Source organism: Haemaphysalis longicornis, unplaced genomic scaffold, assembly GCF_048455015.1.
Source record: "Haemaphysalis longicornis isolate Haplotype H1 unplaced genomic scaffold, Haemaphysalis longicornis Haplotype H1 scaffold_1, whole genome shotgun sequence".
Classification (NCBI taxonomy): Eukaryota; Metazoa; Arthropoda; class Arachnida; order Ixodida; family Ixodidae; genus Haemaphysalis; species Haemaphysalis longicornis.
In genome coordinates, this window is record NW_027526203.1 from 248,760,331 (window position 1) to 248,775,920 (window position 15,590).

The 15,590-nt window shown below is 50.1% G+C and overlaps 1 long non-coding RNA gene across 1 annotated transcript in view; it reads right to left on the reverse strand.

Moving 5' to 3' along the window:
• The window catches only part of LOC144143728 (uncharacterized), a 21,738-nt gene extending 11,773 nt beyond the window's left edge, over positions 1-9,965 (reverse strand). Inside the window, exon 1 of the long non-coding RNA XR_013317148.1 lies at positions 9,453-9,965. This is a non-coding gene — a long non-coding RNA (uncharacterized LOC144143728). The remainder of the gene's footprint in view (positions 1-9,452) is intronic.
• Between the last annotated feature and the right edge of the window lie 5,625 nt (positions 9,966-15,590).

The following is a 15,590-nucleotide window of genomic DNA, read 5'->3' on the forward strand; positions in this document are numbered from 1 at the left end:
TAGCCGCTCCTGATCATTGGTGAGGGGATGTGTGGGCAAGGGGGGTAGCGGCGGCGGGAGAACCGGTAATGTTCCGTGACTTCTTGATACGAGAGCAGTCGATCGCGGCCGACCGAGCTCCGTGGAAGAGAGCAGGAGAGCGCCCAGCACGGCTGGCGAGTTCTCCTGCTGCTTTGTGGGCCGCCTCGTTGCCTCCCATCCCAGTGTGGGCCAGGATCGAGACGATGTCGACTGGTTGAGTAGGGGGATTTTGGAGAATAATGAGTGCCGTAGCCGAAATGCTACCGCGAATGTAGTTTTGCACGGCCGTCTTCGATTATAATGTGTGGTTGCGGCCTAATGTTAAGGGCCAGGCTATTGCCGCTTCTTACGCCGCTACGAGTGACAACTGCGAGAGCAAATCGTTCCGCGTGTCGGTACTCCGCGGCGTCTACATACATGGTGGTAGGTGAGATGGGGTATTTATCGTAAAGGCACGGGCGCGCTGGCACCTGCGCTCCGCGTGATGTACTGGTGCATGTTGCGCGGGAGTGGACGTATGCGGAGGCAGTCTCGGATGTCTCGAGGCAACGAAGTTTCGTTCTGTTCCATTGCCGGAATGCCAATTCGTAAGCTGTGAAGAATGTGTCACCCTGTGTAAGTGGTAGGGAGGCGGGGCGTAACTGATTAATACGATGGCCCTCTAATAACTCGTGGGCAGTATTGTATACTCCCAATGAGGTGAGTCTGCCAGAGGACGACTGGAGGTCGATTTGTAATGCTGCCTTGTATGCCTTTCGGATGAGGCAGTCAGTTTTGTCAATGTCGGAAATGGTACGCTTAAGGTAGGGGAGAGAGTACGTGATCCGACTGATGATGAAAGCCTGAACTAGGCGGGTTCGTTGGTGACGGCTAGCGATTCGTCGAATAAGGCCAATTGTTTGATTGACTTGAGAGTTAAGTAGGGAGAGGAATTTAGCGTTACCTTGATTTCGCTGCACAATTAGGCCTAGAACCTTAAGGGTTTGCACCTCTGGGATGATTCGGTTGCTGAGGGAAACCTGTATGTTCGGCGAATCACGGCAAGACCGGGCAGGGAGAATGAGCAGGCAGATTTTTCTGGAGAATAGGATAACCCAGCGAGTTGCGCCTCTGTCTCTACAATATGGGCACCCTGTTGAAGGATGGTTTCTATCTGAGCATCGCTACACATCGTAATGTCGTCGGCATATAGACTGTATCGGAGGCCAGGTACCGAATCTAACTTTTTCGGGATGTTCAGGATTGCTACATTGAACAAAACAGGAGGCAATACTGAACCCCTGGGGTGTACCTACGGAAGGAAGTAGGATGCGATCAGAACGGAGCTCACCTACCTTGAGTGCGGCGGTGCGTGCGGTGAGAAAATAACGTACGTAGTTGTAGGTGCGCTCTCCTGGGTGGATAGACTATGCCTCTCAGGATTGCACTATGGGAGACTGTCGAATGCTTTTATCAAATCGAGCGCAATGATCGCCGCTGCGTCGCGTTTAGGTGGTTGGGAAATTATATCTTGGTGTAGCTGCAGGAAGACATCCTGGGTGGACAGTTTAAGTCTAAACCTAGAACTGGGGGGGAAGGCCTCCGTGCTCGTGATGTGAGCGGTTAGTCTGTTAAGGATTACATTGTTCTAGTACCTTGCCCATACACGAAGTGAGAGATATGGGGCGAAGGTGTTCGATGGTAAGACGTTTGCCTGGCTTAGGAATTAAAGTTATGCAAGCATGTTTCCATGCTGGGGGAAGGGTGCCTTGAGTCCAGTAATAATTAAAGCAAGCAGTTAGGGCCGTAATAGAAGGGTCGTCTAGGTGCGAAGAAGTTCGTTGGTGACGCCATCTGCACCGGGTGCGGATCATGGCCGAATCAGTAGGAGGGCGCTTCTAACTTCTGCTTCCGTGATGAGTGCGTCCAGTGTTTCGTTAGGCGAGCCGCAGTATAGAGTCCCACGTAATAAAATCATTACTGTTAACTCTTGTCTAAGTAGGTTCCCGAGTCATTCGTCGTAAGCTGGCACTCGGAAGCCGCCGGGCAACATGCGCGGACCGCAGTTTTTGACGACCAATGGCCAGGCTTGGCTACAGAACTGACTGCATGAAGCCGCACGCGGGTGCGATTCGTCAGGACTAGATGGCCCTATGTTACTCTAAGCGTTCAGAATCATCACTGTGCTTACAACGAAAGTTTCAATTCGGAATGCCGGATGCGTGTTTGCCATAAAGCACCACTGCAAGAATAGCACGTGCTCTCGTTGTCATCGTGCGCTTCAAGCTTTGAGAACACCGTTGAATTTGCAACCGCGAACTTCGTCGCGCCTGGATGGCGTCGCGAAACGGGAGGCGCTTTCCCCTCAGGAAAAGCTTGACGTACTAAACGCAAAAAAGCTTGACGTACTAAACGTACTAAACGTCAATCGAAAAGAGTAATTCAGCGTTGCCGAATGAACTTTGCACTGAACGAATTTTGCGTTCGCAACGATGATTACTCGGTTTTCAGTTGGCGCCACGTGCAAGGTCTTGAAGAAAAATTTCGAGTATGGCAGGCATTGCGATAAGCAAATAACAAAAATCGGGGGCCTGACGTCTGCTCTTGGAACAGCCTAGTAGACGATGGCAGCAGCGCCCTTTGCTTAGCGCGCATGCGGCTACTCTCGCTGAGTTTTCCGTATCACTCCTTCACGCGGCGCTGATCGACCGAACGGTCGACGCTCCCGTGATATTGGTAAAAAATTGGGCGGGTGTACATGCTTCTTAGCACATTAGACAATCTGTCCGGCACACAAAGAAAGACGAAAAACGAGCAGGACAGCAAATTATACTATATCTGATATTTGTTGTAACAGTAGGGGCAAAAATCGCCTGTAACAAATCTGGCTCCCGCAAAAATACTTGATACAAGAACACATTATTGTTGGTTTCAAAACCTGTATACACAAGGTAATCCTTATCTGTCTCCTTTAGGTATTTCAAACTAAATGGACTGGAACATGGCAACGAGAATTACACAGAACAAAGGTCACTGAACAAAACAGGCCTGTGTCCTCATTTATTTGATGAAAATGTGATCTTCGACTGGTGGCCACTGAGCATGATGAAGTTTTCCAGACGCCAGGTCAAATATTTCTTCGCTATATCCGAAAGCGCGCACGGGTCTCATCGTTTTAGTGTCGTTACAGTAAAAGAAGAGTCATTGAAATAAAGCGTCACCAACCACAGTTTGTATATACGTAGTTCGCTGTAGCCAATAATTGGCTATATAAGTGTTCGTTATGACGAGGTTCTACTGTAGTAGGAAGCGCGTGCACGCTAACAACAAAGCCACGGTAGCCACAAGGGCGGGACTACGAAATTTCCTAGGCCTTTGCGACCATATGAAAGCCACCGGGTTCGTACCATGCATATTCACACATCAGATACAGTCGACAATGATAATTGAAACTCCAACCCTTGGGACCCCAGGGTTGTTTGAATTATCGGAAGTTTGAAGTATCAGAAGTTCACGTATACGTGACTATGGGAAAAGTTACAGCACACATTATTAGGCATTTATTTTATTCACAATTTTTTTAATTTCTCACCGTTTTTAAACGCTAACTGCGCGAAATAAACAGAGCAGAGGCGCAAGGTCCCGAAGCCGAATGCCATGCGCGTCACTTTGGTAACCACCTTGTTTATTAAATGCAGAGCATTTCTTAGCCTCAGGTCGCGGGTTCGATTCCCGGCCGCGGCGGCCGCTTTTCTGATGGAGGCGAAAAGCAAAAACGCCCGTGTGTACGAGATTTCGGCGCACGTTAAAGATCCCCAGGTGGTCAAAATTAATCCGGAGCCCTCCACTACGGCGCGCCTCATCGCCTGCTTGCGTCGGTGCGTTAAACCCCAGAATCAATCAATCAATCATTTCTTAGCCTCGCCTGTTCCTGCGTCGGACGGTGTCAACAGTTCCGCGTCCGCAGCAGGTGCGCCTCTCCTTCCCTCCTCTCTCTCAACAGCAGCTGGCGCGCGCATGCGTTGTAGTCAGCCCGTTCGCTCCGTCGCGGTCTCGGCCTAACAGGTGCGTGATAGCAGCGCGGTAGGGCGTGGAAGGGCGCGCGCTGCTTGCGCATGCGCGCTCTCCCCCCCCGTACTGCTCTCCCTCTACTGCGCGCGCTGCAAATATTGGCCGCGAGGCCCACCACTGGAGAGGCCGGCGCTGCGATCGTTTTGACGCCACTTGTAGGATCACCGTTCCTACCTTGCTGCACAGTTAGCTTGCAGCGCGCGACACTTAGCTTAGGACGTGCGTTCTAAAAGTATTTTCGTGTTAATTTCCGTCGTTTGAAGTTAATTCTCAGTGCGTCAAGCGCAGTTTGACATCATGGGGATTTTATAACCGTATGAACTGTGGTACATTCTCCGCAAACAACTTGAGCGTGGTGGCGTACGTGTGCGACCGAAGCGTAAGCTGTGGCTCGTTTCCCAGATCAACAATGTAGACTCCGATGATTGCCAAGCTAAGTTTCTAGATTTCCCTTGTTTGCAACAAATGTGTAAAGCAAGAAATCATGAAGCGTTTACTGCTCGCAGAAACGCTCCGCGCACACACCGCCGTGCCTGCCCACACGGCCGACGGAGCAGCTCGAACCGAGGCAGGTCGCGGCAGCAACAACTTGTCGCTGCTTTTTAAAATCACACTAGTTGTGGAAAAGTAATTCGACAACGGTGATTGTGGATGTTAGAGTGGTGAAAAATTGTGCTAGGTAGTGTCATCAGCTGTGGTTTTCAAAGCGATGCTCAAATATCTGCCGCCGCGATCTACGCCGACCGTCCCCGAAGGTCGGTTCCGCACCGCCGGCCCCTTCACGCGCGGTGCGGCGAGCGGCCGAAGGATATGTGCCTGCGCGCAAGCATCGGCCGATCCGTGGCAGGTTCTTGATCATCGGTCGCTTAAACAGACGCGGATACAAAGTTACACTTACAAGAAAGAGGGTTACAGTGAAGTGAAAAGTTGTATTAGGGACTCTCATTCGCAACTGTAACCATAGCAGCGAAGAAATATCTGCCGCGACGTTAAGCCTAAAGTTCCCAACATGATTCGATTACGTGCATCCGAAGCCGGAGGAGAGCGGTTCGAGAAGACCCTTTCGTCGCGCGCGCGCGTGTTGCGTTTAGGTTCCCCCATCACTTTGGGGGGCCCCCAACGCTCGGTTCTCCTATTTTAAAACTCCCAATTACCCGAATTCATTAACGATGTGTTTCGCCTCGTACACAGCCTCGCCGTCTGCGAGCAATCGTTAGTTTCATTGATGCTAGAGGAAGACAGGCTGACTGTAAACATAAAAGAGCCCACGTTACAATTATACATTCCCACGCCGAAGTCCTAATGAAAACTAAATATAGCCATGTCCAAACCCGCTCGCAGGCGTTGAAAACTCGCGTTCGTATACCATTTATACATTGCGGACAAGTTGCCGCGAAAAGTGATCGTTAATCAAATCCGGGAATAACTATGAAAAACATTGTAGGGGTAATAGGCACTGCTTAAGCCAAACTGCGCACCATAGCAGTACTTTTAAGCATGCGCGGCGAAGCAATCCGATCACCGTTCTCACGTAGTCATTCATTTACCAGGTAAGGCGAGCAGTAGGCGCGGTGAGATCACAAGTGAGCGACGCGGTTCCGTCGCTGTTACAAGGTGTTTCCTTGCACACACAGTCTCGTACATGTCACGTCGCAAGTATTTCATAATGAATTTACAGTGTCCTTTTCTCGGCACCAGTTGCATCGTCCGTGGCGTTAGCTGGCTGCGTACGAGCTGTGGGGCGCGGCGGTGTCGCCGGGAAAAAGCGAGTCGCTGATTGCTCGCCCGGATTATTCAGGTTGCAGACAACTGTTTTGGGTAATTTGCATCATATCCACAAAGAGCGGGGGGGGGGGGGGGGGTACGGTGGCCACAGACACACATACAAAAACACGCGGCCGCATACGCACAGCAAATGGGTTGTAGCAGACGACAACCCGACCCGGCGTCCAACAAGTGACGTCATTCGTAGGTGGCGCCACGGTATGCCCTCGGGGCCAATAGCGGCTAGCGGTCGCTCGTGTTTCAGTCACTGCGTTGCTCCTTCCTTCCTTGGTTGACGCTCGTGCCCACGTTTACTCGTGTCTGCTACTCCAGCATCACGGAAGAAGCGATGGAAGCAACACTGCCTTCAATCAGTACTGAGGCCCCAATGCTCTGCATTTACTCGTGTTCCCCTCGCGGGAAGGCGCGGGAATTTTTTTTTTCTTTCTTTGCTGACACGCGACACGAGAATGCGTGATTGTGCGTTTTTCTTTGTTTTTGCGACAGTGGCCGACGTCGTTTTGGCCACTTCGACAAGTATAGGCAGTCAAGCATGATTATAGGCGTTTTTTTTTTAGGCCTGCTCGCTGTTTTGGTTTCTAATTCGCATCGTAAAACGGCAGCTAATTAAGGATACAAAGTTGAGAAACGTCACGGTCTACCTTACTTTGTTTCAAAGTTTGTTTAGTAGCAACGACCTTTGCAGTCAAGTGTTGAGGCACTTATTTTAAGGGTGCAGCCCTTTGACGCCCGTCTCTGGGCTGATCCGCGTCGCCGTCGTAACCGAGAACGATGGCAAGAGCGAATAGTGAAATAAAGCAAAGGAGGAGAGTGTCACCAAACTGTGAGGGGAGGGCGATTCGCCGTAGCGGAGTGAGCGCTCTTAGAATGTGTGCGGTGGGGGAGGGGGGAGGGCGGATGCTGTGCCACGGCGGCTGGATGAAAGGCGCTTGCGTGCGCTCTCATCCAGCGGCCGTGGCTGTGCGTGCACAAGACGCTCGTCTGCGCGACGCTCATGAAAAACACACAATGCAGCGCTTTTCGCGGGAATTTGTTAGGGTAGAGTATTTTCTTTTTCTACGCTTGAAAGCGAGCGCGCCAAATTCAAACAGTGAAACATCCCCCTCGCGAGGGGCGCGATCAAATGCAGAGCATTTCCGGGGGCGCACGACGTTAAGTAGTTTGCGTTACGTTAATGTTGTTGCACTTGTGGCAACTGCTGACGAGAGAGCGCTCGTCAGCAGTAATTTGAATGAGTCAACGATATAAGGCGCGTTCGTAGCGTCCCATTCTGTGTCGGCTTTGTGGCGCAGTGGGTAGAGCACCATGTACATTGCGTTCCGCCCGCAGGGTCGAGTGTTTGAAAACGGGCGCCGGATAGTATTTTTTTTTATATAATAGGGAGGGGTGCGGTGCGGACTACGGACGTCAACGCAGGTGACATCGTGAGTTACTGAAATGCTCTGCATTTAAAACGTGAGCGGAGCGGACGATGGTGCGCGCCAGGCTAAGACGCGGGTGGCAGTCCCTTTCTGAGACGCACTTCGCGAAGCTGACGGAGAGGCTCATCATCGCTGCAGTCGAGAGAATCCGCGAGAGAGTGCTGACTAAGTGCACTGCTGCTGCGCGCGAATATCGCACTAGGAAGTTTCGTAATCGCCACCCATTTTTTTTTTATTTCTCGACTGTTTTATTATAGAAGCACGGAAATTTTAAAATAGTCGGGAAAGCATTAGATATATTCCAATATGGACAGTAAAAAAGTAGGAATTAACCGAATGACGGAGTTTGAATTAGGCGGCTTTTAAACACATTGAAAGAATAGCGGGCCAACCAAAAATGAGAATTTTGTTGGAATTAACCGAAAGAACGAATGATCAAAGCTTGAATTATCGCGAGTATACTGTATTCGCTTCCCGATAAGACGAAAAAGCAGGGAAAAGAATGTCGGAATAGCTGCGAAATACAAAGCCCCTCGCCCTCCCGTAACTCCCCTTCAACACAGATTCTTTTCTGCAGCCGTAAGGCGTTGTCGCCATGCCCACGCCAACGGTGGCCTTTCCGCTTTTCGGGATGCCGACGCTCACACCTAGCGGGAACACGGGAGCGCGTGGCCCGAGCTGCTACTAGAGCATCATAATGGCGCCTCGCAGAAACAGCGCCCATGCGCGTTGCGGGGGCAAGGAGACTACAGAGCGCCATCAGGAGGCAGCTCGTCGTTTGCTACTTGCGAGCTGCCAGCGCTAAACAAGAATCAGTCAGCGTTGCCAGTGGCCGCCGTGAACGTCAAAATAAATAACTGCAGCTGTGACAAAAAGATCACAGATTTCTTTTACGAGCAGAAAAAAAAAACGGTTGATGCAGGGAAGCAAGAAGGAATCGTGGTCTTTTCCCACGACGCGCATCGTCATTTTGCAGCCGTGAAGGATTGATTGATTGATTTGTGGGGTTTAACGCACCGACGCAACGCAGGCGATTAGGCGCGCCGTAGTGGAGGGCTCCGGAATAATTTTCACCACCTGGGGATCTTTATCGTGCGCCAAAATCTCGCACACGCGGGCGTTTTTGCTTTTCACCTCCATAAGAAAAGCGGCCGCCGCGGCCGGGAATCGAACTCGCGACCTCGTGCTCAGCAGCGCAACGCCTTAGACAGCCGTGAAGGGTCGCTAGCACGAGCCGCAGTGCGCGCTACGAGACAGGTTGCAGCCGCATAGGTGAAGCAATAACTTCAACCAACGTGGTTTAAGTAACTTGAGCGAAGTTTCTCAAAGGTCCATTTGGGTGGAAAAAAAGCGCCATTAAAGCAGTCGTCGCTGGCCTACAGAGGTGAGAGTTCCGTAGATCGCGACGCCCGCTGAAGACTACGTGTTGGACGCGCATCGCCAGGCCGGTCGAGCATTGAAAACCTTAAACAGCTTGCAGTGGAGGCTCGAGCTAGGGACCTTCACGGCTGCAGAATGACGATGCGGGTCGTGGAAAAAGACGCGATTCGGTCTTGCTACCTTCCATCAACCGTTTTGTCTGCTCATAAAAGAAATCCCTGACCTTTTTTTCAGCGCCGCACGGCTTATTTTTGCCCTTCACCACGGGAACTGTCAACGTCGACTGCTTCTTGAGCGCTGGAAGTTCGCAAGTAGCACACTACGCGTTGCGTCCTGTTGGCGTGATGCGCGCGACGAGATCTGTACTCTCCCTGCCCCCGCAACGGGCATGTGCACTGTTTCCCCGAGGCGCCGCTAGGATGGTGTAGCAGTAGCTCGTGCCACGCGCTCACGTGTTCCCGCTAAGTGTGACGGCCATAGTTACCAGTCTGTGTTAGCAAGCAGCAGGTTCTTAATGAGAGAGAGCACCCCGTAGTGCTGCTTAACTAAGATGCAGCTCAGGGAGATACGCGAACTCTCGTGACTTCAAAATTCAATGCGCCCTGTGTGCATACCCCGTGCCTTACAAAATTCCCATGTGTCCATGTACACTGCTTCCAGTAAGTTTGGGGGGAGGCCTGGGAGGTCACTCATGAAAACACGCCAATACAACGCGGCTATTTACAGCAAACGTGCTTCGCAATCACCACAGGTAAGAGAAGGCATATGGCATTTTACTCGTGTTTCCCATCATACCTTTTTCTCCATGACGCTCCTGGTAGAATGGATTGTCCAAGTGACTTCCTCCTCCAACCTGGCTTCACCACCAAGCGGGCATACGAGCTCACCGCGGCGCAGGCACTGCATGTAGCACGGATTGCAGAAGTAGTGCCCGCATGATAGGAGGCCGAGCACCTTGGCCACGCGTTCGCACGCGTTGCACACTTCTCCCGCGTGAAGAGCCTCGGCGAAGACGAGTGGCCTCCGGTCGACTTCCTCCGAGAATCCAACCAGCGCGTATTCGCGGCCTGGCGACGCCATTCTCTCCGACGCCCGAAACGCTCTGCACCTATAGCGCGGTCGCGCTCGTTCCCCGTCTGCGGTAAAACGCAACTGCGGGCGCTTGTCTCGACCCTTTTGCCCAGGCGCCCCCGCCTTTTCTTCCGTTTATCTCGCGTTTATCGGGCACCGCGCGTTCATGACTGCCTGTTTGCTGCTGGAAGCGCAGAAGATGTGGTGCGGTTACGGTAGTTGAAGGCTGCCGTGTCACTCGCTTATATTAGCGAGTTTTAGGTGACCGTCTTTCACGGTCCGCTCCGCCCCGATAGCAAGCGGGAGCGCCATTGCGCATGCGTGGCGCGCTTGACCGTGAACGACATTGGTTCCGGTTGCGCTGAGCGTGCCTCCGATACCAGAGCAGACCGTCGAAAACGGTTGGCCAAAACTCTCTATTAACCCATGCTGTGTGCGTAATTTGGTCGAGAATGATTGGCAAAGTTGTCGCGCGGATATTGCTGCTCCAAGTCATCGTGAAATGAGCTGGGCGTAACCCAGAGCAGGGGGAGGGAAGTACTTACGGAAAGAGAAGAATAAAAGAGAAAGGGTGAAAAGGGAAAGCTAGTGTGCGGGAGATTCCAAGACGAAGCAGTCATTTTCGACTGCACATAACTGGCCAGTACTTTATCTGAATATTGGGTTTCTATTGCGAGAGCACTTCTGAACCCCCCAGAAACTGCGCAAAACTACTCTGCGCAGGAAAATCAAAAGACCACACATCGGCAAGCGGAAAACATGACAAAGGCCTCTTGATCAGCCCGGTTCACTACATGAAAAGAACATGGCCGCAGGCATTGTTAATAACTTTGGGTCCTCGGTGGACAGCCTGCTTCCCAAGTTGGTGCTGTAGAGAACCGGCTCCGCAGCCGTGAGGCGCAAGTCCCGCGGCGCTGTAATTCCATTTCCTGGTGATCGCGTAGTTTGTTCTATACGTTTAGGCAATAAAGCGGTAGAAACAAGCAGGGGGTTGGATCTTCACAATGCCGTGCTAAAATTGATTTCATATGCAAAGCTCTTCGCACATCTCATTCAAAATTTGTAGGACAGAGATTTTTTGTACCTTGGACAATGCCCGAATTGTGGAGATGGGATTTCAGGTCTGAACTTGTGGCAGTCTCGCTTCTTATTGAAGGCAAATAATCCCCCATTGGCTCTGCGCGATGGGGCATATCTGAAGACCATCAAGGTGGGAGCTGCGGCTTCTTTTGAAATTCTGACACCACTTCTTGCTCGGTAAAGGCTGTACAGCACTGACATTTACATGTTATGTATATATTCACACTTTACACGCATACTGAGCTGTTTGTTGGAATGGGGAAACACATACTATCTTAATGGCGTTGGCTGAGTCCCACAAAAATATTCATTTCTAGTTCCATTTGAGCGTACAAGGCGGAGTAGGTGACCAAACAGGGTGCAATGGCGAGTTCGTTCATGCCCATGACACTTTTACAGCAGTCATGCTTAGCACGTCAAAAATACGTTTGGTCGTCGTGTGAGAGACATTTGCAGCAGCTTTTGGTATATAGTTTTTGGGTTGTTCGCTTCAGCGGCCGCATTTGGGACGGAGGTGAAAAGCGGGGAAACATGTGTATTCGAAATTTTGGTGCACGTTTAATTTCGATGGTCAAAATATTTCGGATTACATGGCAAGCCTCATCGTCCGTGTAGCCTGGTCACATTAAAACCCATGATCAACCAGTCATTTTTTGTATTGACCGAACTGTAATTGAACGGGCGCTGTGTAGGCTGCGATGTATAGTATATCGAAATGTACTTATGCAGCTAGTGTGTGATCCATCTTTGGCGTGTTGTTCGTGTTGGTTTAACAATAATTTTCGGTAAGTGAGAACAGTACGACCTCGAAATCAGTGAGGAACGACCTAAATGCCCCAATTGGTTTATTTTTACTGTGCCATATCCCAGTCAGATAGCAATGTCTTAAGTGTAGGCTTTGTTGCATTCTTACATCACTCTTTCACGTTAATTGGTGCAGAGCCATTGATTCCAGAAAGAACTGCAAGATGGTCCTTGACTAAATATTACCTGACATTGGCTTCCGAGTAAACACACCTAGCAGGCTGAAAATAGAGCACACTCGATCGACCCTGGAGGTGCAAGTTTGCCAAAGAATTGCATTACCCAATCGGCTTAAAGTGTTCTAAATTTATTACCCTCGCTCATAATATATTGAAGATGCTTTGTGCGCTGCCACGAACATGGTTTTGTTCGATTGAAGGACATGAGAAAAAGCAGCAACGTTTTATTCAGAGTGGTAGGCGTTACCCCAAAAGTGTACCAAAACGCGTTATTCCTTACCTTCTAACAAAAGGGTGGTGCTACAAGCCCAAGTTATGCGGAAACAACGATGGGGCGTTATCATTACCACTACTCAAAAAATAGTAAAGTGCGTTACTTCACCGTCACTCTTCTTGTCTCTCACGAATATCGCTGTACGCTGTTTCGGTCCTTTTTGTGACGTCTATTTAGTGGGCGTATGTGCCTGTTTTCCCGTTGGATTGCTCGGGTTTCTTGCGGAAACAGTTAACGTCCGGCGTTTTTAAGTATGCTCCCGACCCAAGACAGCCGGTCGCTGACATCAGTGGCGAGGGAAGGGTTTTATTTCGGAGGAGTCCGGACTCCTCTTAACTTTTCCCCGCACACACACAAAAAAGAATGCAAATGTCGCCGACAGACGATATCCTTCCAGAAATGCCTTTCCTCTCTCTCTCGCCCACCTCCTACGCTCTTACCCTCCCGTCTGGATCCACCCACGATAGACGCGGTGGAGGATCGCTCAAGTCAATTCAATTTTCCCGCATCCGCACTGCTTGCGTGCCATTTAATCGAGTCTCTCTAGTTAATGTTGCACTTGGAATGTATCCTAGAGTCCTAGGCTCGGGTGCAAGCCAGTTTTGTATTGCCCGTCAATACGTTGTTTTCAACGTGGTTTTTCATTTGCTGTCGCAAAATATAGAGCGCACATACCTTTGTATTAAAACAGCACTGCTAGTATCAGTTACGTAGGGATGTTTTTTCTCAAATATGTCTAGCCGTTTCTTTTTGCTCAGAAATGTTGACAAGTGTACAGTATGGTACCACATTTTGTTGTTTGTAAAGGGTTCGCGTAGGTAAATGAATTGTTTAAAATTGTTTTTACTTTTGTCCGGCTGAGTGAATCGAGTGCCAGACAGACATACATAAAGACCAAAATCTTGGTTAAATGCAGGTGTAACAGCAATACGTGGGGCCTTTTGTTCGCAGTAGCATTCCTCACCTCGCTGCCATCCACGATCAGCAAACAACCATGCGAACACTGACTGGGGCAGGCCCATTGTTCACAGAGACACACAGGGCGGCATAATTAACATCACGCAAAGCACGCAATTGATATGTGGACTAGCGGGTACCGCTATTTGTCTCTATTACCCATAGCGGTGGAGTGAGGTGTTACACAACACTCTATTAATAAATGGGGTTAGACTCAACGCTCTAATAGTGGCGCATTGGGGCGATGCCGGCACGTGCCACATCACTGAGGGACAGACAAGTGCTCACTGGAGGCGTAATTGCGGAGCGTGGCCACCTCGTGGTCCGACGTCCCGCGAGACTGCATCTTAGGGTGGCTATAGTGTCACAAACTCGAGCGTACGTACGATGTCTAAAAGTACTGTATAGTTTTTTTTCATAATATTGTCAGCACCTAATTCTTGTTGCAGTCGTCCGATTCATTCAACTCGGTTCTATTCGCCCCGAGAAAATGCTGGAACTCTCTCGAACGAAGCGGTGGTAACGCGACCACTCGCCGGCTCGCCGGAAAGAAAATACCAAAATAAAAGCTCCACCGCTCACCTTTCACCGAAGCTTCGAGTTCTTTCGAGGAGGCGAGCGTAGCTTTGCCAGTGCTAAGGCGCGCCGATGATTCCAGAAGGGAGAAAGAGGGGAGTTGTTCGCTGACGGCGGCAGGCGTGTTGTGCCCTCTCTCCGCGTCGGCGCAGTTATGAAAGGAGAACCTGCGCCGAAGCAAATTAGCTACGTTTGGACGTCGTGATGTGACAACGGCTTCTGCCAGTTTGTGTACCACACCATCGCCGACCCGCGCCCTGGAGGACTCCAACGTACTCCCGGGCCTCGAATCACCGTGATCGTCTCAGACGGCCTGGCGGTGCATCGTCCGGCCCGGTCGGTGAATATTGTGGGACTCTGTCTCTCATATGCATCGAACTGTTCGTCTCCTTTTTATTTAACTGCTCTACTTCGTAATATCTATTTGTTAACGCTCCTGATTGTATCAATTTGTCGAATTTTGAACTGTTTCGTGCATTTGTATTTGATCTAAGTTGTCTCTCATTAACGTTACATTACCTCGTGCTTGTGCAGTGTTTTGCCTGTCTAAATATAAGTCTTTGTGCTGTTTTCGTTCAAGGCTCTGACTCATTCTTGCCGTTCTGGTCGGCGAAAGCCGCACATCAGACGGCCACCCCATTCGTCACCTGTACCCTGTAGATTCGGTGGGGTTGTTTGCTCGCTTGAGTCGACTCCCCACATCTTCTAACAGCGCACCCAATTAAGGAAACGGTGACACACACACACACTCACACACGCACACGTGTACACCTCTTATGAACTCTCACGACCATAGGAACAGTCACACTATACTGGAAGCATATTTATCGTAGCAACGGCAATAACCTAACTGTACCACCTACGAACCAACATGCTCATGCCCCAAGACCTATGTATAAAAGCTCGTTGAGCGCTGCAAAAAAAAATGGCCCCGTATCTGCTCCTTTCGTTGCAAATGTCGTCAAAAGACGATAGTCTTTGTAGACTATCGATTGAAGGACAGGCCCCAAGGAAAGGCCCCCCTTTGCTTTCCCGCTCACCTCTCATGCTGTTCCTGTATTGTCGCGCTCATTCCAAGGTAAAGACACTAAAGGTTTGCGCGAGGCGATTTGAATTTACCGCGTTCCACTGCTACAGGCCGGGTTCCTCGATGCCAGCGCTGCAGTACGGCGGAGACGCGCGTGAATGGAAGCGGCCGACTAGAATGTTTATAGAGCCGCGCGGCCGTGCTCCACGTGCGTTCCAAGCAGAACATGGAACATAACTAGTGGAACCTTTCGTTGCTGTTGCCGCGTGATTTTTCATATGCCGCCAGGAGGCGGCGGTTTGGCGGTTTTCTACAGGAGATGTAGAATATCATTTGCTATCGAAAAACCAAGCATCCATGAATGTTTAAATAAAGGAACACTGTAAATATCCCTTGTGTACTAATTTCTTGTCTTATATTTGCGTAATGTCTTGTTCTTGTTGAACAAAGTTGACAAGTATGAACGTATAAACCGGGCTTAGACGTTTACATGTGGCTATGAGTATATAAGGCTATTGCGCAATATCAATTTTACTGAATCGAGTCGCAGACAGACAGACGTACAGACAGACCAAAATTTCTGTGTTTAAGTAGCCCAAGAAAGACTATCGTCTTTAAAAGAAAAATTAAGTGGCGTTTTTGATGTGTGCATGTCAAGACGGAGGGAGAGAAATATCTTTATTTTGCGAAAGGCAGTAATCCTAGACGTCGGCCACGAGCGCTTGGGCTTTATATGCGTCTTCGGCTAGCTCAATGAACCATATTTGATCCACGGCATCCGAGCTGCACGGTCTCGGGTTTCTGTACACACATGATGCTGCAAAATAAATTTGTCGCCTGTGGACAGTTCCAAAGAACGTGCGTTAGGTCTTAACTCCTTAAACGTGGCACTTTTCGGAATGTTGCCCGGGGTAACGGTGACTATGCGCAACCGGCTGAGGCTACGAGTTTGTTTGCAGAAGTCA